The sequence below is a fragment of the Odocoileus virginianus genome, chromosome X (genome assembly GCF_023699985.2).
Source record: "Odocoileus virginianus isolate 20LAN1187 ecotype Illinois chromosome X, Ovbor_1.2, whole genome shotgun sequence".
Classification (NCBI taxonomy): Eukaryota; Metazoa; Chordata; class Mammalia; order Artiodactyla; family Cervidae; genus Odocoileus; species Odocoileus virginianus.
In genome coordinates this window covers 20,043,085-20,067,172 of record NC_069708.1, presented here as the reverse complement: position 1 = coordinate 20,067,172, position 24,088 = coordinate 20,043,085, and the positions used below count along the sequence as shown (strand labels likewise).

At 39.9% G+C, this 24,088-nt stretch overlaps 1 long non-coding RNA gene across 1 annotated transcript; it reads right to left on the bottom strand.

Moving 5' to 3' along the window:
* Positions 1-6,708: 6,708 nt before the first annotated feature.
* Positions 6,709-13,542, bottom strand: LOC139033157 (uncharacterized). The gene is made up of 2 exons (XR_011485775.1): positions 13,061-13,542; positions 6,709-6,964 (listed from the first exon to the last, which is right to left on the bottom strand). It is a non-coding gene; the product is annotated as an uncharacterized lncRNA (long non-coding RNA).
* Positions 13,543-24,088: the final 10,546 nt, after the last annotated feature.

Sequence of the window (24,088 nt, the reverse complement as noted above, 5' to 3'; positions counted from 1 at the left end):
GGCCTTTCTGTATTCTGGCAGTTTGTGGTTCCTCTTTATTTTGGAGTTTCCTCCCTATGGTTGGGGTTGGACGGGTAGCTTGTCAAGGTTTCCTGGTTCGGGAAGCTTGCATCTGTGTTCTGGTGGGTGGAGCTGGATTTCTCATCTCTGGAGTGCAATGAAGTGTCCATTAGTGAATTTTGAGATGTCCATGGGTTTGGCGTGACTTTGGGCAGCCTGTATATTAAAGCTCAGGGCTATGTTGCTGTGTTGCTGGAGAATTTGCATGGAATGTCTTGTTCTGGAACTTGTTGGATCTTGGGTGAAGCTTGGTTTCAGAGTAGGTATGGAAGCTTTTGGATGAGCTCTTATCGGTTCATGTTCCCTAGAGTCAGGAGTTCTCTGGTGTTCTCAGGTTTTGGACTTATGCATCCTGTCTCTGGTTTTCAGTCTTATTCTTAAAGTAGCCTCAAGACTTCTCCATCCATACAGCTCCAATGATAAAACATCTATGTTAATGGAGAAAAGATTCTCCACAATGAGGGACACCAAGAAACGTTTGCTGTGTTACATGGAGAAGAGAAGAGGGAGGAGTGAGATAGAGGTGACCAGGAAGAGAAGAGGGGGAATCAAAAGGGGAGAGAGCAATCTAGCCAGTAATCAATTCCCTATGCGCTCTCCACAGCTTGGAACACCCAGAGAGGTTCACAGATTTATACAGAGAAAAGAAGAGGGAGGAAGGAGATAGAGGTGACCAGGAGGAGAAGAGTGGGGGTCAAAAGGAGAGAGACAGGTCTAGCCAGTAGTCAGTTCCCTAAGTGGTCTCCACAGCCCAGAATACCCAAGGAGATCACAGAGTTGGGTAGAGAAAAGAAGGGGGAGGGAGAAGATAGAGGTGACCTAGGGGAGAAAAAGGAGAGTCAAAAGGGGAAAAGGGCAATCAAGCCAGTAATCACACTCCTAAGTAAAAATGGGTACTGGAGATTGGATTCTTAAAGGTTCAAAATTGATTTAAAAAAATACCAAAAAGCAAAGATTAAAAACCTAGAGTGGAGGTTAGACTCTCAAAAATACAATATTAAAAAAATAAACAAAACAAATCACAAAGGTTGTAAAAAATTTATATATGAAGTTTGCTTTAAAAAATAGGGTCTTTTTTTTCAGCAATACCATTCCTGGGCATACACACCGAGGAAACCAGATCTGAAAGAAACACGTGCACCCCAATGTTCATTGCAGCACTGATTATAATTGCCAGGACATGGGAGCAACCTAGATGTCCATCAGCAGACGAATGGATAAGGAAGCTATGGTGCATATACACAATGGAATATTACTCAGCCATCAAAAAGAATTCATTTGAATCAGTTCTAATGAGATGGATGAAACTGGAGCCCATTATACAGAGTGAAGTAAGCCAGAAAGATAAAGACCAATACAGTATACTAACGCATATATATGGAATTTTAAAAGATGATAACGATAACCCTATATGCAAAACAGAAAAAGAGACACAGATGTACAGAACAGACTTTGGGACTCTGTGGGAGAAGGTGAGGGTGGGATGTTCTGAGACAATAGCATTGAAACAAGTATACTATCAAGGGTGAAAGAGACCACCAGCCCAAGTTGGATGCATGAGACAAGTGTTCAGGGCTGGTGCACTGGGAAGACCCAGAGGGATGGGATGGGGAGGGAGGCTGGAGGGAGGATTGGGATGGGGAACACATGTAAATCCATGGCTGATTCATGTCAATGTATGGCAAAAACCACTAAAATATTGTAAAGTAATTAGCCTCCAACTAATAAAAATAAATGAAAAAAATGGGGTCTTTTTTTGAAAGGTAATATGTTATAAAAATTAAAATTAAAGGAGTAATAGAGGACTTAAAAATAAAAAAAATCAAAAATTAAAAAATATTTAATGATAATAGTGGAAATATATCTAAGAATTTCTCTGGAGCTGTTGAGGGCAGTGTGGGGCCAGTTCAGCTTCAGATAGTTCCTTGTTCCTGCTTATACTCCTCAAGATCTTTAGGCCCCTTCCAATGTAGCCGGTGCTAACTACAGGGTTTTAACCTGTTGCACCTGTCACTTCCAAAATGGTTCCCTCTGTTTATTTTGGCTTCTGTTTGCAAGTCTCTTCTGTGTCTAATTTCCGCCCTGACACAAGGGGGCGAGTGTGGTCATTTATTTAGGCTCACTTGTTCAGTCATGCTGTGGGGAGGAACACTACAAACAAATATCACTGGCCTGTGTGGGGAGTGTTTGCATTGTCTCAGCCACCGTGCATTTGCCCCCACTCACAGTGTGTGTGCTTTCCCAGTCTACACTGCTCAGGCTCTAGTTTTCTCTGCCGGGAACTGTCTGAGGCGGGCCCTGGTTTGTATGCACTTCCCAGGTCTAAGCCACTCAGGTCATGTTCTCAAGTACTCCACAAAGGCTCAGACTCAGTTGGGCCTGCATTTTGTGCCCTTCCCAGGTCTGAGTAGCTCAGGTGACCAGGTGCTTGAGGAGCATACTCTCCTTAGGTGCAGTGCATCTTATCACCTCCCCTGTCCCAGCCGCTCGGTTTCCCCGTGCACCATCTCAGGTGTTCCATGTGTCTCTTCTGGGGAGCTGATCTCTGGCTGCAACCCTCCCGGTGGGTGTCATCCATCCAGGATCCCAGGAAGACTTGGTTGGCAACTGGGAGCCTGCCTTTGGTGGAGGATGCCATTTCTGGGGCTGAATTTGCCCCTTTCAGACTCTGGCTGCTGCCTGCCTGCCTCCCTGCCTCTGACAGGGGATGGGCCGGTGGGCTGCTGGCTAGCTCTCCTCTGGTATTCGCTCAGTCCTTTGTTCTGTGAGCAGGCACGGCAGTGCCTTACATTAGGGCTTTTCGCCGGAAAGTTCTCTCTCTCTCTCTTTTCTCTCTCTCTGGCTATCCCACAGTTTGGCTTGCTCCTTCACGTTAGCTCCCTCAGATTGTCCTCAGGGCATTCAGTCCCAGTCCTTACCCTAAGCAATGCAGCCCGCACCTCCCTGTTCAGCCCCCGCTTGCTGGTGGCGGATGCGAGCGTCTGGGCTACTTCTCCGCTGGGAATTGCCGTTAGGCATGTCATCTGTGGGTTTTATTTTTCCTCCCAGTTGTGTTGCCCTCTGAGATTCGAAAACTCCCCACAGACCCGCCAGTGAGAGGGTTTCCTGGTGTTTGGAAGCTTCTCCTCTTTTAGACTCCCTCCCTGGAACGGATCTCTGTCCCTAACTCTTTTGTCTCTCTTTTTATCTTCTATATTTCGTCCTACCTCCTTTCAAAGACAATGGGCTGCCTTTCCGAGTGCCTGGTGTCCTCTGCCAGCGTCCAAAAGTTATTTTGTGGAATTTTCTGTGTTCAAATGTTCTTTCAATGAATTTGTGGGGGAGAAAGTGGTCTCCCTGTCCTATTCCTCCACCATCTTTGAACCACCCCCTGCAATACACACTCTTGACCTTGATTATACCTCTGGTCCTTCTTGAGTCTTGGCATTTGGGGTAATTGAGCAATACTGGTACCTTGGCTCATCCACTGGCATGCTGTCTTGGGGCTTTATGCTCTCATCAACTTCCAATTGCAAGATCTGTCCATATCCAAAAGATGTGGGCCACTGAAGTGTTATAACCTCTGAAACGTTATAACCTTATGGTTCCATAGCCCCTTTCTGCCCTTCACACCTCCACCATGTTTCCCAGTCTCCGTCCTCTTTCCCTCAGTTCCTCCTGCTGACTTATTCTGGGACCCCAAAAGTACTTCAGGCCTGGGGCCCTCTTCTGGTCCATTTACCCCATCCTGCCTTCTTCCTCCAGCCTGGACCTCCTTGTCCATTGCTTCAGCATTTCATTGGCCAATACCTTCAGCTCTCCTTTTCCCCATCCTTTCTCCATCTTATCTGTGCTGTGCTTAGTCGTTCAATTGTGTCTGACTATTTGCAACCCCATGGACTGTAGCCCACCAAGCTCCTCTATCTATAGCGATTTTCCAGGCAAGAATACTGGAGTGGGTTGCCATTCCCTCCTCTAGGGGATCTTCCCAACTCAGGGATCAAACTCAACTCTCCGACTCTTTGTGACCCTATGAACCGTAGCCTGCCAGGCTCCTCTGTCCACAGAATTCTCCAGGCAAGAATATGGGATTCTGCACAACAAAGGAAACTATAAGCAAGGTGAAAAGACAGCCTTCAGAATGGGAGAAAATAATAGCAAACAAAGCAACTGACAAAGAATTAATCTCAAAAATATACAAGCAACTCCTGCAGCTCAATTCCAGAAAAATAAACGACCCAATCAAAAAGTGGGCCAAAGAACTAAACTGACATTTCTCCAAAGAAGACATACAGATGGCTAGCAAACATAAAAATTGCTCAGCATCACTCATTATCAGAGAAATGCAAATCAAAACCACAATGAGGTACTACTTCACACCAGTCAGAATGACTTCTATCCAAAAGTCTACAAGCAATAAATGGTAGAGATGGTGTGGAGAAAAGGGAACCCTCTTACACTGCTGGAGGGAATGCAAACTAGTACAGCCACTATGGAGAACAGTGTGGAGATTCCTTAAAAAACTGGAATTAGAACTGCCATATGACCCAGCAATCCCACTGCTGGGCATACACACTGAGGAAATCAGAATTGAAAGAGACACATGTACCCCAATGTTCATTGCAGCACTGTTTATAATAGCCAGGACATGGAAGCAACCTAGATGCCCATCAGCAGACGAATGGATAAGAAAGCTGTGGTACGTATACCCAATGGAATATTACTCAGCCATTTGAAAGAATACATTTGAATCAGTTCTAATGAGATGGATGAAACTGGAGCCTATTATACAGAGTGAAGTAAGCCAGAAATAAAAACACCAATACAATATACTAACACATATATATGGAATTTAGAAAGATGGTAATGATTACCCTGTATGTGAGGCAGCAAAAGAGACACAGATGTATAGAACACTCTTTTGGACTCTGTGGGAGAGGGCGAGGATGGGATGATATGGGAGAATGGCATTGACATATGTGAATTATATATGTGAAACGAATCTTCAGTCCAGGTCTGATGCATGATACAGGGTGCTCGGGGCTTGTGCACTGTGATGACCCAGAGGGATGGGATGGGGAGGGAGATGGGAGGGGGTTTCAGGATGGGAAACACATGTACACCCATGGCAGATTCATGTCAATGTATGGCAAAACCAATACAATATTGTAAAGAAAATAAAAAAAAAATAAATAAAACTGAAAAAAATAAAAAGAATACTGGAGTGGGTTGTGTGCCGTCCTCCAGGGGATCTTCCCAACCCATGGATTGAACAGTCTTTACAGTCTGAACCTCCAGGGAAGCCAAGTTTACAGTTAGACGGGTTAAAATATGAATCTTGCATCTTCCACTTATTGGTCGTTTGATCTTGGGCAAGTCAATAATCTCTCTTAAGCCTCATTTTATTCTTTGTAAAGTGTGGAAAATAATGTACCTACCTAAGGGCTTAGAGGAATACTTGGCAGATGGTAAGTGCTTAATAAATGGTGGCTGTTTAATAAATAAATAGTGAACTGGGCAGCATGCTGATTGGCAATACATCTTAATCCCAAGTCTGGTTGCTTAGTAGGAAGAAGCTGCTGACCAAGTTGTTACCCTGGTAGGGACTGGTTCAGGACCTGTGATGGGCTTGAGCCTTCAGGTGGGCACATGAGGGGCTTAGTTTGGGAAGACATGAGTGGAGGACCCAAGGTTGTAGAGTCTGGATTCAGACAGATCTGAAATTTTTGTGGCTTGGAGTAAGTCACCTTACCTTTCTGAGCCTCAGTTTGCTCACGTGTAAAATAGGGGTAATATTATTGCTTAGTACACCTTTCAGGGGAGGATAAAATGGCATAATGGATGGTAAAGTGGTTTTATAAATTATAAAAAATTCTACACATGTTGCACAGATGCATGTGTGTGTGTGTGTGTTCTCTCACAAGTGTTATCTATGTTCTTGAACCCTGATTGAGAAGGTGGCAAGAAGCAACATTAGGGTGACCTCCTTAGGATGTCATTCTGAGGAAGAACAAACCACAAGATTAGCAAAGGTCCAGTCCAGTTAACCTGACTCTTCTTTTTTTTTTTTTTCCATTCTTGAGCAGTTTAAGGTGAAAGACTTGAAGCTTTTCTCTAAGATTGAGGCTATCCTATGAGCTAAATATTGAATCATTTAAAAAGCTGATTATATGAGTTCTGCCTCAGTGACCTTTTGAAGATTCATCTAGCCCCAGGACCTGGTGGTATAATGAACTTCAAATCAGAATTATAGTCTCATCTCTGCCCCTAACTTCCTGTATGATCTTGTGTGGGTTTCATCTTCTCTCTGGGCTTCAATATTCCTAGGAGTTAGACAAGATTTGTGGTTTCCAAATGCTGGTCCATGGATTGAATGCCTCAGATCACCTGAGAAATGAGGACCACTCAATGATTATAAGGTAGCTACACTGATGAGTTGAACATGAATCTGATCAAGTCTCTAAATATAATTACCAGATTACAGGTTATACAAGCAGTAGAGGAACATGTTAAATGACACCACAGGAATGAAATCAACTAAATTCAGAATGTAGGAGATTTGGTAGGATAAATGTAGTTTCACCAAGAAATAAATAGAAAGAGAGAAAAGAGAGTAAGAGAAGGAATTACTTTTCAATTCTCTGTTTTAACAAATTACTAGAAACTTGATGGGTTAAAACAATACAAATTTATTATCTTATGGTTCTGTAAATCAAAGGTTCAACACGGGTATCCCTGGGGCAAAACAAAAGTGTTGGCAGAGTTTTTTTTTCCTTTCTGGAGGCTCTAGGGTATAATCCATTTCCTTGTCCTTTCCAGCTTCTATGACTGCCCATATTTCTTGGTTTATGGCCCCCGTCCTCCATCTTCAAAGCCAACAATGCTGAATCTCTGATATTCTTCTGTACTCACATCAGGTGATTGCCTTTGAGTGGAAAAACAGTTTTAGAAAGATGTTGAGAAGGAACAAAAGTTGGTCTCTATCTGAGTGGCTGGGAAATCCTCAGAGGCTGGACATCCTTGTGGAGAGCAAAATGCCTGTGGCTGTTGGCAAGTTGGAGAGTGGAGTGGAGGCAGGGGTAAAAATGCCTTATTTTCCTGAAGGTATCCACCAAAATCAAGATGATTTCAAGGTAGGAGAAAGAAGGTAGACTGGTAGATTTAAATTTTTAAAGTATCAAAATACATGCCAGTAAGACTTTTGTCAGCATATTGGTAACCACAGGTAGGATTTCTCCATCAAAGAAGTTAATTCTTTCCCCAGCAGTAGCTGCAGTTGGGTAGAGAAATAGGCAACATTCAGAGCTTTTTAACTGACATAATAGATGTGTTACCACTTAAACATTTGCCAGATCTGTGGAAGAGACTGTGGGTGGATTTGAAAGGTTATTAATACTGTCAATTCTAAGTGTTCACTGATTAAGACCAAACAACTGAATAAAAGTGAAAAAGAGTCACCAGCCAGTCATGTGTTCAACTTCCCAAAGAAACAGCCAGAGGCTTGGTGACACTGAATGAGGGTGTGTCTTTCTTTTGAAGTCTCCTTCAGTTGGTGGAGGCCTTACTAATTAGGAAACAAAAGAGGTGGCTCTCTGGGTCTGGCCTCTTTTATCAACATAACTCCTGGTCCTGAAGTCATAACCTGCCTTACCTATTGTGTGTGTTGGAGGAGAGGGTGATGGGGGGCTGCTTTACTATCTGTCTCCTATGGTGGAGGTTGGTCTTAGCTATCTTTAATGATTGACACATATACTTGTGACTGCTGATTCGTGATACTAATCACACACTGTTTGATAGGAAAACAGAGGGCTTAGAAGTAAGTTTGGGGCTTCACAGCCGGCAGAAGGACTGTTAGCTCAATTCAATAGGCAAAGAAGATACTGGAGGAGTTGGAGAGGAGGGAATAGAGTATAAAGAGTGCAAGGTTTATAAGACTCAGAGAATTCTAACTTCTCCTCTTAGTAACTGATCATCCTTGGACAAGTTTATTCATTCATTCTCTCATCCATTCAACAAACACTAACTGGGCACCTACTAAAGTGTTAGGTACTGTGCTAGGGGTAGTTAAATAAACAACCCCACAGTTTTACCACAGTTAAGCCCATCAATCAACAGATAGTGTTAAGTACCCACTTCATGCCAAATTATGTCCTTGTTGCTGAGGATGGAACAAGACCGAGTTTCAATCCATAAGGAGCTGACATCATAGTGAAGAGGGACAGGCAAGGGAGAAGACACATGATAAACATGAAGCAAATAAATAAATAATAAAACTAACACTTGGGTTAAGTAGTGTTCTGAGGGAGTGAATGGGATGACATATTAGAGAGTAAAAACTGAAAAAGGAGTGGCTACATAACAGAGTGGTCAGGGAAACTTTCTCAGCTGAAACCTAAAGAAAGAATTTTTTAAGAGGAAGTCAATTACTCAGAGAAGCAGGAGAAGAGCATTTCAGGAAGAATACCAGTTAGTACAAAGGCCTTGGGATGAGAAGAGGGTTAGGCTGTTAGAGAAACTAAAAGGAGGCCAGTGTGGCTGGATCATGGGGAAAAGGGGTAGGTGGGCAGAATGGAGTGTTGCCAGAAGAGAGAGTGAAGATAGAGAAGGGATTCCTTCTGATCTTATTTCCTTGTCTGTAAATTAGAGATAATAATAGCAATAGCCAGTTCATTTCTCTAACCTAAGGTCCTAGTACAGAACTTGACTATAAGCTTGGTGAATTTATTGCATAATAGATAAGTCAAAGTCAGGACTGAAGGGCAAGACCTACTTAAAAGTGTCTCATAGAATCTTAGGAAGCCCTGTATCTGATGCTGGCTGAGTTTGAAGATGCTGCAAGCTGTGGTAATCAGATTATAAACTTACAGAATTCACTGAGATTGGCTGACTTTAGTAATTTACATTCTTCCTTTAATTTATTCCTTGTCCATCCACATGATACAACTCAATTAAGCCCCATTTAAAGACTCTGTGTGTGTGTGTGTGTGTGTGTGTGTGTGTGCGCGCGCACGCACTCAGTCACACAGTCTGACTCTTTGTAACCCCCATGGGCTGTAGCCCACCAGACTCCTCTGCCCATAGAATTTTCTGTGCAAGAATACTGGAGTGTGTTTCCATTACCTCCTCCAGGGGATTTTCCTGACCCAGGGATTGAACCTGCATGTCTTGAGTCTCCCAAGCCCCATTTAAAGCCATGTGCTTAAAAAAATAAAGGGGGAGAAGAGGTCATACTAAGTAGGTAGAATAAAGAAATAATTCAAATTGTCCAGGGACCTGAGCATTCTTCATCTCAGGACAAGTGGCCTGTGGCAGGTCTGGTATGAAGGCCTCCTTTTGGACCAGAGCTCAGATACAGACCTTCATGTTGCTTATCCTAGAGAAAGCCAAGGAAGTGAGACTGACTCTCAAGGCATCACTCCAATCTGTATCCAGGTCATTTTAAAGCATTTAAACTCCACCCCAGATCTTGTTCATCAGAACAAAACTAGACTCTCTCTGGTATCTTGCTCACAATATAGGGACACCAGAGTCAGAGACTAGTCTCTACTGCCTTTTCATAGTTTACTTTTTTTCCTTCCTCTCCCTTTTCATAGTTTTTGCTCCCTTTTCTATCCAATTTCAAAAGACTCGCCCTCTTAAGATCCAGGAAAAAGACAAGAGGAATTAATTATTATTTATCATTGACTTAATATTGACTTACTTACTTTTTCTGACCTATGGAGACTAGATCAATAAATGAAAATTAGAACTAGGTCTAGCTGAGTCTTGCTGCCCAGTACAAAGTTATGATTTGAGTCATGTTTCATACTGAGCAAAAAAAAAAAAAAAATACACTTCCAGGAGGAAAAGAGAAGATGGTGGAGGAATAGAATGGGGAGACCAATTTCTCCCCCACAAATTCATCAAAAGATCATTTGAATGCTGAGCAACTTCCACAAAACAACTTCTGAACACTGGCAGAGGACACCAGGCACCCAGAAAGGCATCCCATTCTCTTTGAAAGGAGGTAGGACAAAATATAAAAGACAAAAAGGGAGACAAAAAATTTAGGGACAGAGACCCATCCCGGGGAGCGACTCGTGAAGAAGTTCCCAAACACCAGGAAACCTCTCACTGGCGGGTCTGTGGGGAGTTTTGGAATCTCAGAGGGCAACATAACTGGGAGGGGGATTAAAAAAAAAAAAACCAGAAAACGAGTCTAACCGCAACTCCCAGCAAGAAGTAGCCCACACACTCATGTCAGCCACCAGCGAGTGTGGGCTGAACAGGGAGGTTCAGGTTGCACGCTTAGGGTAAGGACCAGGCCTGAATGCCCTGAGGACAATCTGAGGGAGCTAACGAGAGATAGCAACCCAAATTGTGGGATAGCCAGAGAGAGAAAAAAAGAGAGAGAGAGAACTTTCCCGTGAAAAGCTCTAACCTAAGAACCTCCTAACCCGTTCACAGAACAAAGGATCAAGTAAATACCAAAGGAGAGCTAGCCAGCTGTGGACTGGCCCTCGCCCTGCCGGAGGCAGAAAGGCAGGTAGGTGACAGCCAGAGCCTGAAAGTAAGTGACTTAGCAGCAGCAGTAGCTTGCAGTAGTCATTTATGATCCTCGGAGTTTCTGCATTGTCTGATGTAACTTTTCCTTTTTCATTTCTAATTTTATTGATTTGAGTCTTCTCTCTTATTTCTTAATGAGTCTGGCTAATGGTTTTCCAATTTTGTTTATCTTCTTAGAGAACCAGCTTTTACTTTTATTCATCTTTGTTCTTGTCCTCTTTCTTTTTTTCATTTATTTCTTCTCTGATCTTTATGATTTCTTTCCTTTTACTAACTTTGTGGGGGTTTTGTTCTTCTTTGTAGTTGCTATAGGTGTGGGGATGGGTTGTTTATTTGATGTTTCTCTTGTTTATTGAGGTAGGCTCATATTGCTATAAACGTCCCTCTTAGCACCACTTTTTCTGCATCCCATAACTTTTTAGTTGCTATGCTTTCATCATCATTTCATTGTTAACAAACTGTGGAAAATTTCTAAAGAGATGGGAATACCAGACCACCTTACCTGCCCCCTGAGAAAACTGTATGCAAATCAAGAAGAAACAGTTAGAACCAGACATAGAGTAACAGGGGCTCTGTAACAATTTAGAGAGGCGGGGTGGGGAGGGACATGAGAAGGAGGTTCAGGAGGGAGGGTACATGGCTGATTCTTGTTAACATTTGACAGAAAGCAACAAAATTCTGTAAAGCAATTATCCTTCAATTAAAAAATAAGTTTAAAAAACACACAAATGAAGATATGGTATATACATACACACACACACACACACACACACACACACACATACATACATACATGCATAATGGAATATTACTTGGTCATAAAAAATAAAATCTTGCCATTTGCAACAACATGAACAAATCTGGCCCTGGGTTCTATCGGGAGGTTTTTTATTAGTTTTTGAGTTCCAAGCTTCTGATTGGTCTGTTCATATTTTATCTTTCTCTCAGTTCAGCTTGGAAAGGTGTACTTTTCTAAGAATTTATTTTTTCAGAAGTAGAGAATGATGATGATAACAATGGTGAATATGGTGTAGAGTGCACTAAATAGCCAATATTGTCAGAGCACTTAGAAGCAGCAATGTGGGCTTGGAAGATTTTTTTTTAAGCAATGTGCAAATCATTTTTTATACATAGCATGCAATTCTTTCAGACTACCTGGATGATAGCCATTTGACAAACACCATATGTCTTTGATGGCAATAATTTGTCCCAGCTGTGACAATTGAGTGTGAAACTTTTTGGGACATCTAAAATCAGGCTTGCAGGCAGGTTCAGAGCAATATAAGAGCCTGAAAAATATCAGTCTACTAGTGCCCCTGTAGTGACCTTTCTGAGTGAAAGTTGGTGTTTCTTTTTGAGTAAAGTTAATCCAATATGCTTGCATCTTGCTTTCATAAATGAATACTATTCATTTCTGTCAGGTGCTTCTTAGTTTTCATAGTTTCCCTAAAGAGCCAAAGGCCTCCTAGCCTGAACCTAGTCTGCCTCTCCCACTCACTTTGATACACCATACTTTCCAGCCAGCCACCCTAGACAAACTTCTCTTGCCCATCCAAACATTTCTGCAACTTTTTCTTCTCAGTGCTTTTGTTCAAGCTGTCCTCACTACCTGAAATTCCCTTCCCTTTGCTTCTTACCTTTGACAGTTCTGCACATCTCCATAAACACAATTCAGATCTCACCTTCTCCCAAATTGTTCTGAAATTATTCCATTCTATATTAAATTCTCTCAGCTCTGACATTGCATTGAAGACCATAGACCTTCATTATAGTAACTACCACATTCTACCTCAGGAGAGTTACTTGTGAGTGAATTTGACTCTATATCCAACACCCTCTCTCTTCCTAGTATAGCCTAACACAGGATCTGCAGTGCATTAGTCCCTTGTAAATGTTTGTTCATTTACTCTTTCAACAAATATTTATTGAGAACCTCTTATGTCTGAGGCACTGTGCCAGTTTTACTGGGGATATAACAATAATAATAGTCAAATATCTATGTCCTCACAGTACCTATATTCTATTATGCAATATAGAAGATAAATAAGTAAGTAAGTATATCCTATGTTAGTAATAAGTGGTATTTTAAAAGTAAAGCATGGTAAGAGGGATAGAGTTACAAGAATAGGAGAGACAGGGAAAACCTCAGAGAAAACATGACATTTTATTAAAAATCTTAAGAAAAATAAGAAAGTTAGACACTTTCTTATTTCTCCAAAAAGGGATATCTGGAGAAAGAGTGCTTTATATTATAGAAACAGCATGTGCAAATGTCCTGAAGTAGGAACATGAAAGGAGGACAGTATTAGGAGACAAGGTCAGAGAAGTAGTGGGAAGCCAAATCACATAAGCGCTATTGACCTAAATTGAGTTTAAAAATAAATCAAGAAAGGTGAGTACAGGAGACTGATGGAATATAAGCAGAGTATGTTGAATGAATTCTGGACCCATGGCCAGTTTTGACTCCAGGTCTTACCTTGCACAGGGCTTTCACCTTCTAAGCTTAACCCTTCCATTTGCTCCTTAGTCTTCAGGTATATAGCTCCTTAGTCTTCAGGTATATAGCCTACTCCATAGCTACTTAGTGCCTCTGTCTCAAGTTGAATTAGGGGCTCTGACTAAATTAAGCACAGCTACAATTCAACACTAAAACAGACTCTGAGAGCTGCTTGAGGCAGGAAATCCTCCGAGTCTTGTTTTCTAAACTGAACCAGAGACTCAGAGAAGATTTCCAAAACTGAGAGGTTGTTTGGCTTGCTCTTCATTTAATCACTCAAACTCTGGGTCATTTTTTATCTGTGAAAAGAACAGAATGCTTTCTCCTCAAATAGGTTTCCAAGAAGGAAGATGCTTATAGCTCTCTCTCTTTGGAGACCAGGTAAAAAGGGGAATGAAGCCCTGTTTTGTGGAGGGCGTTTTGTGGGAAAGAGCAGAGGAAAGAGAATTCAGTCTTGCAGTGTTCTAGGGTGTTACCCTGAAGGAAGTAGTGAGGAGGCGGAGGAAGAAAAACACAGACCGCAAGCAGAAATGTGACTATTTTTATTACTGGCCTGCAGTAGTAGAGCTTGTTTAGTTACAACAGGAAACTGAACAGCAGATCTTTATGATGGGTGGAACCCCATTAGACATTAGACATTGGTGCCAGTAACTCTCTTGAGGAGAGAGAAATTCAGAGCTTAAACTTTGTACCCCTCATGGCCCCTTGGAAGTGGCAAGTAGGATAAAGTTATGTTTGCTGCATCCCCTAACTGGCTGAAACTTAGATGGGAAGTAATGGGCTAGTTAGTGGTGATATTCAACCAAGAAAAACCTGGCCTCAGGATTTATCTTGGTGTGAGTTACTTCAGGCAGAATATGTTAAGGAGGATAAAGAATGGGTTGCAAACTGGTGATAGCTATTTGTATGGCTTCAAGTTATGATTGTTTTGCCAGCATCATTTTTTTAAAAAATAGTAACATGATGACTTTTACATGGGTTATGAACTCTCAAGTCCAAAAAACTCTCTTGCCTTATACTGAGAGGCAGTATGTACCATGGTTAAGAAGACTAGAGCTCTAGGATTAAACCTCTTGTTTCTGTAACCTAGATCTGCCACTCACTAGCTTTCTTTAACTTTCCCAATCTGCATACGAAGATGAGAAATGGAATATTTCCTGCTGTATCAGTAGACAAGGATGTCATAGTCATCAATGATTGCCACCCGTCATCATGAGCTGGTGAGCCTGAGAAAACTCAGAAAGGAAAAGTCTGCCATCTAGCAGCCATCAGATTGCAGTCACTCCCTATGGTAGGCCCCAAGGAAACTCAGGATGTGGAATAACAGGATACTTGTGGAGGCCTATACCAAGGTCACAGGAGCAAGGCCTTGTACCAAGGTCACAGATGAGGAGTCCCACACCAAGGTCATCTCTGGAACTGACTGAGCACCATAGCAACTGTTGCCATGAGCTCCCCTCCCCACCCTGATCTAAACCGCCCAGCTCCCTGACCCAATATTAGGTAAAAATACCCATCCTATTACTCACCCTATAGCACCCTAACCAATCACCTAATGCCAAACTTCCAGAGGGAATTTTTCTTGTCTTAAGACTATAAACATTGGCTACTAGGCTTCTGATTCAAGATGCTAGAATCGAAGGATGTGTGCTCATCTCCTGCAAGGGCACCAAAATCACAAATAGCTGTTGAACAACCAACAACAGAAGGATGCTGGAACCCACCAAAAAAGATACCCTATGGCCAAAGACAAAGAAGAAGCCACAATGAGATGGTAGGAGGGGTGCAAACACAATAAAATTAAATCCTATACCTGCCAGATGGGAAACCAACCAACTGGAAAACAATAATACCAAAAAAGTTCTCCCACTGTTGTGAAGGTTCTGAGCCTCATGTCATGCTTCCAAGCCTGGGGATCAGGCAAAGGGACTGGGAATCCCTAGGGAACCTGACTTTGAAGGCTAGTGGGATTTGATTACAGGACTTCTACAGGACTGGAGGAAACAGAGACTCCAGTCTTGGAGGACACAACAAAATCCTGTGTTTGCCAAAACCCAGGTGAAACCCAGTGACCCCACAGGAGACTGAGCCAGACCTACCTGCTAGTGTTGGAGGGTCTCCTGTGGAGGTGTGGGTTGACAGTGTCTCACCGTTGGGACTGAGGCACTGGCAGCAGCAGTCCTGCAAAAGGCCCTTTGGTATAAGTTCCTCTGGAGGTCACCATTTAACCCTACCACAGAACCCATAGACAGCAGGCAGGGTTGCCTCAGGCCAAACAAATAACAAGGAGGGAGCTCAACCCCACCCATCAGCATATAATTGTATTAAGGCTTTATTGAGAGCAGACCTGCCTACCAAAGCAAGACCCAGTTTTTCCCACCACCAGTCCCTCCCATCAGGAAGTTTATACAAGCCTCTTAAATTTATACAACCTCACCCCCAGGAGGCAGACAGAATAAAAAAGAAGACCCACAATCCCACAGTGGCTAGAACCAAAACCACATCACAGAATATTAATCATGATGAAAAAGCAGAGGATTTTTTTCCCAGATGAAGGGACAAGATCAGTTCAGTTCAGTCGCTCAGTCGTGTCTGACTCTTTGCAACCCCATGAATCGCAGCACGCCAGGCTTCCCTGTTCATCACCAACTCCCAGAGCTTGCTCAAACTCATGTCAACCGAGTCAGTGATTTCATCCAACCAGTTCATCCTCTGTCGTCTGGGTGAATACAAAAATAGGACCAGTATATATGCTTTCTACAGGAGACCCACATCAGACCTAGGGATACTTACAGAATGAAAATAAAGGGATGGGAGAAGATATTCCATGCAAATGGAAATCAAAAGAAAGCTGGAGTAGCAATACTCCTACGAGACAAAATAGACTTTAAAACAGAGTATTATAAGAGACAAAGAAAGGTACTACATAATGATCAAGGGTTCAATCCAAGATATATAACAACTATAAATATATATGCACTCAACATATGAGCACCTCAATATGTAAGGCAAATACTAACAACCATAAAGAGAGAAACTGACAGTAACAGAATAATAGTAGTGGACTTTAACACTGCACTTTCATCAATGGACAGATCATCCAAACAGAAAATTAATAAGGGAACAAGGCCTCAAATGACTCTTTAGATGAACTGGTCTTAATTGATATTTATAGAATATTCCATTAAAAAGCAGCAGACTACACAATCTTCTCAAGTGCACTCCGAACATTCTCCAGGATTAACCATGTGCTGGGCGAACCTTGGTAAATTTAAGAGAATTGAAATCATATCAAGCATCTTTTCTGATCACAATGCTATGAGATTATAAACAAACTGCAAGAAAAACTCTAAAAAAACATAAACACGTGGCTAAACAATATGCTACAAAACAACCAATGGATCACTGAAGAAGTCAAAGAGGAAATTAAAAAATACCTATAGACAAATGAAAACAAGATCACAATGGTTGAAAACTTATTGGATGCAGCAAAAGAAGTTCAAAGAGGGAAGTACATAGCAATACAATCTTACCTCAAGAAACAAGAAAACTCTCAAATAAACAACCTAACCTTACACTTTCAACTACTAGAGAAAGAAGAACAAACAAATCTAAAGTTAATGGACAGAAAGATATCATAGAGATCAGAGCAGAAAGAAATGAAATAGAGACAAAGAAAGCAAACACAAAGATCAATGATACTAAAAGCTGCTTCTTTGAAAAGATAGACATAATTGATAAACCTTTAGACAGATTCATCAAGAAAAAAAGGGAGAGGACTCAAATCAATAAAATTAGAAATGAAAAAGGAAAAGTTACAATGGACACCACAGAAATAGAAAAGACCATAAGAGACTATTGTGAACAAATATATGCCACTATTGGACATTAATGGACAACCTGGAAGAAATGGACAAATTCTTAGACAGGTATGATCCCCCTAGACTGAACCAGGAAGAAATAGAAAATATGACCAGAGCAATCACAAGCACTGAAATTGAAACTTTGATTATAAACCTCCCAACAAACAAAAGTCCTTGACCTGATGGCTTCATAGGCAAATTTTATCAAACATTTAGAGAAGAGTTAACTCCAATCATTCTGAAACTGTTCCAAAAAATTGCAGGGGAAGGAAAACTTTGATACTCATTTTATGAGGCCAACATCACCCAGATACCCAAAATCAGACAAAGGTACCACAAAAAAAGAAAATTGCAGGCCAATATGACTAATGAACATAGACACAAAAATCTTCAACAAAATACTAGCAATTTGCATCCAACAATACATTAAAACGACCATACACCATGATCAAGTGGGATTCATCCAAGTGATGTGAGGATTTTTCAACATTCACAAATCAATCAATGTGATACATCACATTAACAAATGGAAGAATAGAAGCCATATGATCATCTCAATGGAGGCAGAAAAAGGTTTTGACAAAATTCAGCACTCATTTATTATGAAAATACTACAGAAAGTGGGCATGGAGGGAACATACCTCAACATCAGTTCAGTTCATTTCAGTCACTCAGTCATGTCTGACTCTTTACAACCCCATGAACTGCAGCACACCAGGCCTCCCTGTCCATCACCAACTCCCAGAGTTTACTCAAACTCATGTCCATTGAGTCGGTGATGCCATCCAACCATCTCATCCTCTGTCATCCCCTTCTCCTCCCACCTTCAATCTTTCCCAGCATCAGGGTCTTTTCAAATGAGTAAGATCTTTGCATCAGGTGGCCAAAGTATTGGAGTTTCAGCTTCAACACCAGTCCTTCCAATGAATATTCAGGACTGATTTCCTTTAGGATGGACAGGTTGGATCTCCTTGCTGTCCAAAGGACTCTCAAGAGTCTTCTCCAACACCACAGTTCAAAAGCATCAATTCTTTGGCACCTCGGTATAATAAAGGCCATATATGACAAACCACAATTGAATCATATTCAATTGTGAAAAGCTGAAATTATCTCCTCTAACATCAGGAACAAGACAAGGATGTTCACGGTCTACACTTTTATTCAACATAATTTTGGAATTCCCAGTTACAGCAATCAAAGGAGACAAAGAGGTAAAGGGAATTCAAGTTGGAAAATAAGTTTAACTGTCACTATTTGCATATGATATGATACGATGCATAGAAGATCCTAAAGATGCCACCAGAAAACTACTAGAACTCATCCATGAATTTGTTAAAATTTCAGGTTACAAAAGTAATACACGGTAATATGTTTCATTTCTATACACTAAAAATTAAATATCATAAAGAGAAATTCAAGAAATAATTTCATTTTCCATCCCATCAAAAGGAATAAAACACCTAGGAATAAACCTACTTAAGGAGACTAAAGACCTGTACTCCAAAAACTTTAAGATGATGATGAAAGAAATCAAAGAAGACATAAACAGATGGAAAGATATGTTCATAGACTGGATGAATCAATATTGTCAAAATGACTATACTACCCAAGGCAATCTACAGATTGAATGGAATCCCTATCAAATTACCAATGGCATTTTTCACAGAACTAGAACAAAGGATCTCAAATTTTGTATGGAGACATAAAAGAATCTGAGTAGCCAAAGTAATCTTGAGAAATAAAAATGGAGCTGGATGAATAAGGCTCCCTGATCTAGACCATATACTATGGTCATCAAAATAGCATTTTACTGGCACAAAAATAGAAATATAAATCAATGGAACAGAATAGAAACCCAGAATAAGCCCATGCATCTATGGTCAATCCATCTATGACAAAGAGGCAAAACTCCACAATGTTGGAAAGAAAGTATCTTCAATAAATTGTGCTGGGAAAACTGGACAATGACATGTAAAAAATGAGATTAGATCATTCTTTAACATTATACACAAAAATAAGCTCAAGATGAATTAAAGACCTATTGTGAGCTGGAAACTGTAAAACTCCTAGAGGAAAACATAGGCAGAACACTCTCTGACATAAATCACAGCAACATCTTTTTCGATCTGTCTCCCAGAATCATGGAAATAAAAGCAAAAATAAACAAGTGTGACTTACTTAAACGCAAATATTTTTAAAAAACAAAGGAAACAATAAATAAAATGGAAAGACAGTCCACAGATAGGGAGAGAATACTTGCAAATGATGTGACCAATAATGTATTAGTTCCCAAAATTCACAGTTTATGATGATTTAACAGCATCGAAACAAACAACTCAGCCAAATAAATGGGCAGAAGACCTAAACAATTTCTCCAAAGAAGACATACAGATGGCCAATATTTACATGGAAATATGTTCAACATTGCTAATTATTAGAGAAATTCAAGTCAAACCTATAATGAGATATCACCTCACACCAGCCAGAATGGCCATCATCAAAAAATCCACCAAGAACAAATGCTGGAGAGGGTGTGGAGAGAAGGGAACCCTCCTACACTGTTGGTAGGAATGTAAATTCATACAGCTACTATGGAGGACAGTATGAAGGTTCCTTTAAAAATTAAAGACAGAGCTACCATATGACTCTACAATCCCACTTCTGGGCATATATCTGGAGAAAAATATGATCCAAAAGAATACATGCACACCAATGTTCATTGCAGCACTGTTTATCATAGCCAAGACATGGAAGACACGGAAGGAACCTAGATGTCTGTTGACAGTGGAATGGATAAAGAAGATGTGGTATACACACACACACACACACACACACACACACACACACATATATACTCAGCCATTAAAAAGAGTGAAATAATGTCATTTTCAGCAACATGGATGGGCCTAGAGATTGTCATAATGAGTAAGTTAGTCAGATAAAGGAGAAATATCATATGACATCCTCTATATGTGGAATCTGAAAAGAAATGTTACAAATAAACTTATGAAACAGAAAGAGACTCACAGATTTACAAAACAAACTTATGGTTGCCAGAGGGAAGAGACACTTAGGGAGTTTGAGAGCATCATGTGCACACTACTATATTTAAAACAGACAACCAACAAGGATTTATTGTGTAATACATGGAACTCTGCCCAGTGTTATGTGCCAGCCTGGGAGGGGGAGAATGGACACTTGTATATATATGGCTGAGTCCCTTCACTGTTCACCTGAAACTATCACAACATTGTTAATAGGCTATATCCCAATACAAAATAAAAAGTTAAAGAGAAAAAAAATTCTGACAAACAAAAGTCCAGGAACAGATGGCTTCATGGGGAATTCTATGAAACATATAAAGAAGAGTTAATATTTATCCTCCCCAAATTATTCCAAAAAATTGAAAGAGGAGGGAATTTCCCAAATTTATTCTACAAGAACACCATTACCCTGAAACCAAAATCAGAGAAAAACACTACAAAAAAAAGAAAAGAAAAGAAAAAGAAAATTACAGGCCAACATCTCTGGTAAATATAGATGTAAATATCCTCAATAAAATATGGCAAATCTGTACATCTGTGTCTCTTTTTCTGTTTTGCATATAGGGTTATCATTACCATCTTTTTAAATTCCATATATATGCATTAGTATACTGTATTGGTCTTTATCTTTCTGGCTTACTTCACTCCATATAATGGGCTCCAGTTTCATCCATCTCATTAGAACTGATTCAAATGAATTCTTTTTAATGGCTGAGTAGTATTCCATTGGGTATATGTACCATAGCTTCCTTATCCATTCGTCTGCTGATGGGCATCTAGGTTGCTTCCATGTCCTGGCAATTATAAACAGTGCTGCAATGAACATTGAGGTGCATGTGTCTCTTTCAGATCTGGTTTCCTTGGTGTGTATGCCCAGAAGTGGGATTGCTGGGTCATATGGCAGTTCTAGTTCCAGCTTTTAAAGGAATCTCCACACTGTTCTTCATAGTGGCTGTACTAGTTTGCATTCCCACCAACAGTGTAAGAGGGTTTCCTTTCCTCCACACCCTCTCCAACATTTATTGCTTGTAGACTTTTGGATAGCAGCCATCCTGACTGGCGTGTAATGGTACCTCATTGTGGTTTTGATTTGCATTTCTGTGATAATGAGTGATGTTGAGCATCTTTTCACATGTTTGTTAGCCATCTGTATGTCTTCTTTGGAGAAATGTCTGTTTAGTTCTTTGGCCCATTTTTTGATTGGGTCATTTATTTTTCTGGAATTGAGCTGCAGGAGACTTTTGGACTCTGGGAGAAGGCGAGGGTGGGATGTTCTGAGAGAATAGCATTGAAACAAGTATACTATCAAGGGTGAAACAGATCACCAGCCCAGGTTGGATGCATAAGACAAGTGTTCAGGGCTGCTGCACTGGGAAGACCCAGAGGGATGGAATGGGGAGGGAGGTGGGAGGGGGGATCGGGATGGGGAATACATGTAAATCCATGGCTGATTCATGTCAATATATGGCAAAAGCCACTACAATAATGTAAAGTAATTAGCCTCCAACTAATAAAAATAAATGAAAAAAATAAAAATAAAAAAGTAAAATATAGCAATTCAAATTTAATGACATATAAAAAGAGCCATACACCATGACCAAGTGGGATTTATTCCAGGGATGCAAAGATGGTTCACTATCTGTATATCAATTAATGAAATACACCACATTAACAAAACAAAGAATAAAATCACATGATCATCTCAATATATTAAAAAAAAAAGATTTGACCAAATTCAACATCAATCCATAATAAAAACTCTCATCAAATTCGATATAGAAGGAACATAAGAAAGACCATTTAGGACAAAAGCACAGCTAACATCATATTCAATGATGAAAATCTGAAAGCTTTTCCTTTAAAATCAGGAGCAAGACAAGGATCCACCCTCTCATCACTTCTATTTAACATAGTACTAGGAGTCCTTGCATTGGAGAAGGAAATGACAACCCACTCCAGTGTTCTTGCCTGGAGAATCCCAGGGAATGGGGAGCCTGGTGGGCTGCTGTCTATGGGATCGCACAGAATCGGACATGACTGAAGTGACTTAGCAGCAGCAGGAGTCCTTGCCACAGCAATCAGACAAGGAAAAGAAATAAAATGTATCCAAATTGCAAGGAAAGAAGTAAAGCTGTCATTATTTGCAAATGACATAATACTACATATAAAAAATGTTTAAGTCTCCACCAAAAAAAACTATGAACTAATAAGTGAATTTGGTAAATTTGCAAGGTACAATATTAATGTACAGAAATTTGTTTCTTTCCTATACAGTATACAATAATGAACTATCAGAAAGAGAAAGCAAAAAAATTCCCATCCCATTTAAAATAGCCTCAAATTTTTGGCAGAAACCAATACAATATTATAAAGTAATTATCTTTCAATTAAAAATAAAAATTAAAAAAATGAAACAGCATCAAAAAGAATAAAATATCTAGGAATAAACTTAACCATGGAGGTGAACAATTTATACTCTGAAACTATGAGACAATGATGAAAGAAATTGAAGATGATACAAAGAAATGTTAAAATATTCCATGTTCATGAATGAAGAAAATTAATTTTGGTGAAATGGTGATGTCACCCAAGAAATCTACAGATTTAATGCAATTTCTATCAAAATACCCATGACATTCTTGCAGAACTACAACAAATAGTCCTACAGTATGTATGGAACCACAAAAGACCCCAACTAGCTAAAGAAATATTAAGAATAAATAAATAATAAAGAACAAAGATGGAACTATCGTGCCCCCTGACCAGACTATACTTCAAAGTAATCAAAACAGTATATTGGCACAAAGACAGATAAATAGATCAACGGATCAGATTAGAGAACCCAGAAGTAAACTCATATGCATCTGGTCATCTGATACAACAAAGGAGGCAAGAATGTACAATGGGAAAAAGACAGTCTCTTCAATAAATGCTGCTGGGAAAACTGGGCAGCTATGTGTAAAAGAATGAAATTAGAAAATTCTATAACATCATATACAGAAATAAAATAAAAATGGATTAAAGACCTCAATGTAAGATTACAAACCATAAAACTCCTAAAAGAAAAGTCAGTACATTCTTTAATATAATTCTCAGTAACAATTTTTTCTGGAGACGGTTGTCTCCTCAGGTGCTATCACTGAATGTTCACTTTCTCTCATGTCCCACACCCAATCTGTCATCAAATTCTGCTTGCTTTACTTTCAAAACATATCATGTAACTCTATGTTTATAGCAGCACTATTCACAATAACCAAGATATGGAAGCAACCTGAATGTCCATCAACAGATGAATGGATAAAGAAATGTGGACTGTATACATACACACATGTACATAGCCATAAAAAATGAAATAATGCCACTTGTAGCAACATGAATGGACCTAGAGATTATCATATTAAGTAAAATAAGTCAAACAAAGACAGAACCATATCATATCACTTATATGTGGATCTAAGACACTGACACAAATGAACTTATTTGCAAAACAGAAATAGACTCCAAAATATAGAAAACAAACTTATGGTTACCAAAGAGGATAGCAGGAGGGTGGAGATAAATTAGGAGTTTGGGATTAACATATATACACCAATATATATATATAACAGGTAAACAACAAGGACCTACTGTATAGCACAAGGAACTATACTTAATATCTTTTAATAATCTATAATGGAAGAGAATCTCATAAGGAATATATTTACATATATATATATACACACACACACACACACACACACATATATATATATATATATATATATATGAATTACTTTGCTGTACACTTGAAACTAACTCAACATTGTAAATTAACTATACCACAATTAAAAAAAAATATCCAGAATCTGACTCCTAATTTCCATCTTCCCTCCTACCACTCTACTTTGCAATCACCATCTCTCTGCAATGCACTTGGATGTTGCAGTAGCCCTATGACTGCTCTCTCTCTTCCTCCTTTGCCCTCTTACAATCTATTCTCAATATAGTAGCCAGAGTGCTCTCATTAAAACACAACCAGGTCATTTCAACCATCTGCTGAAAATTCTCCAAAAGTTCCCCAATTAATTCAGCATAAAATCTAAATTCCTACAAGGCCTTAT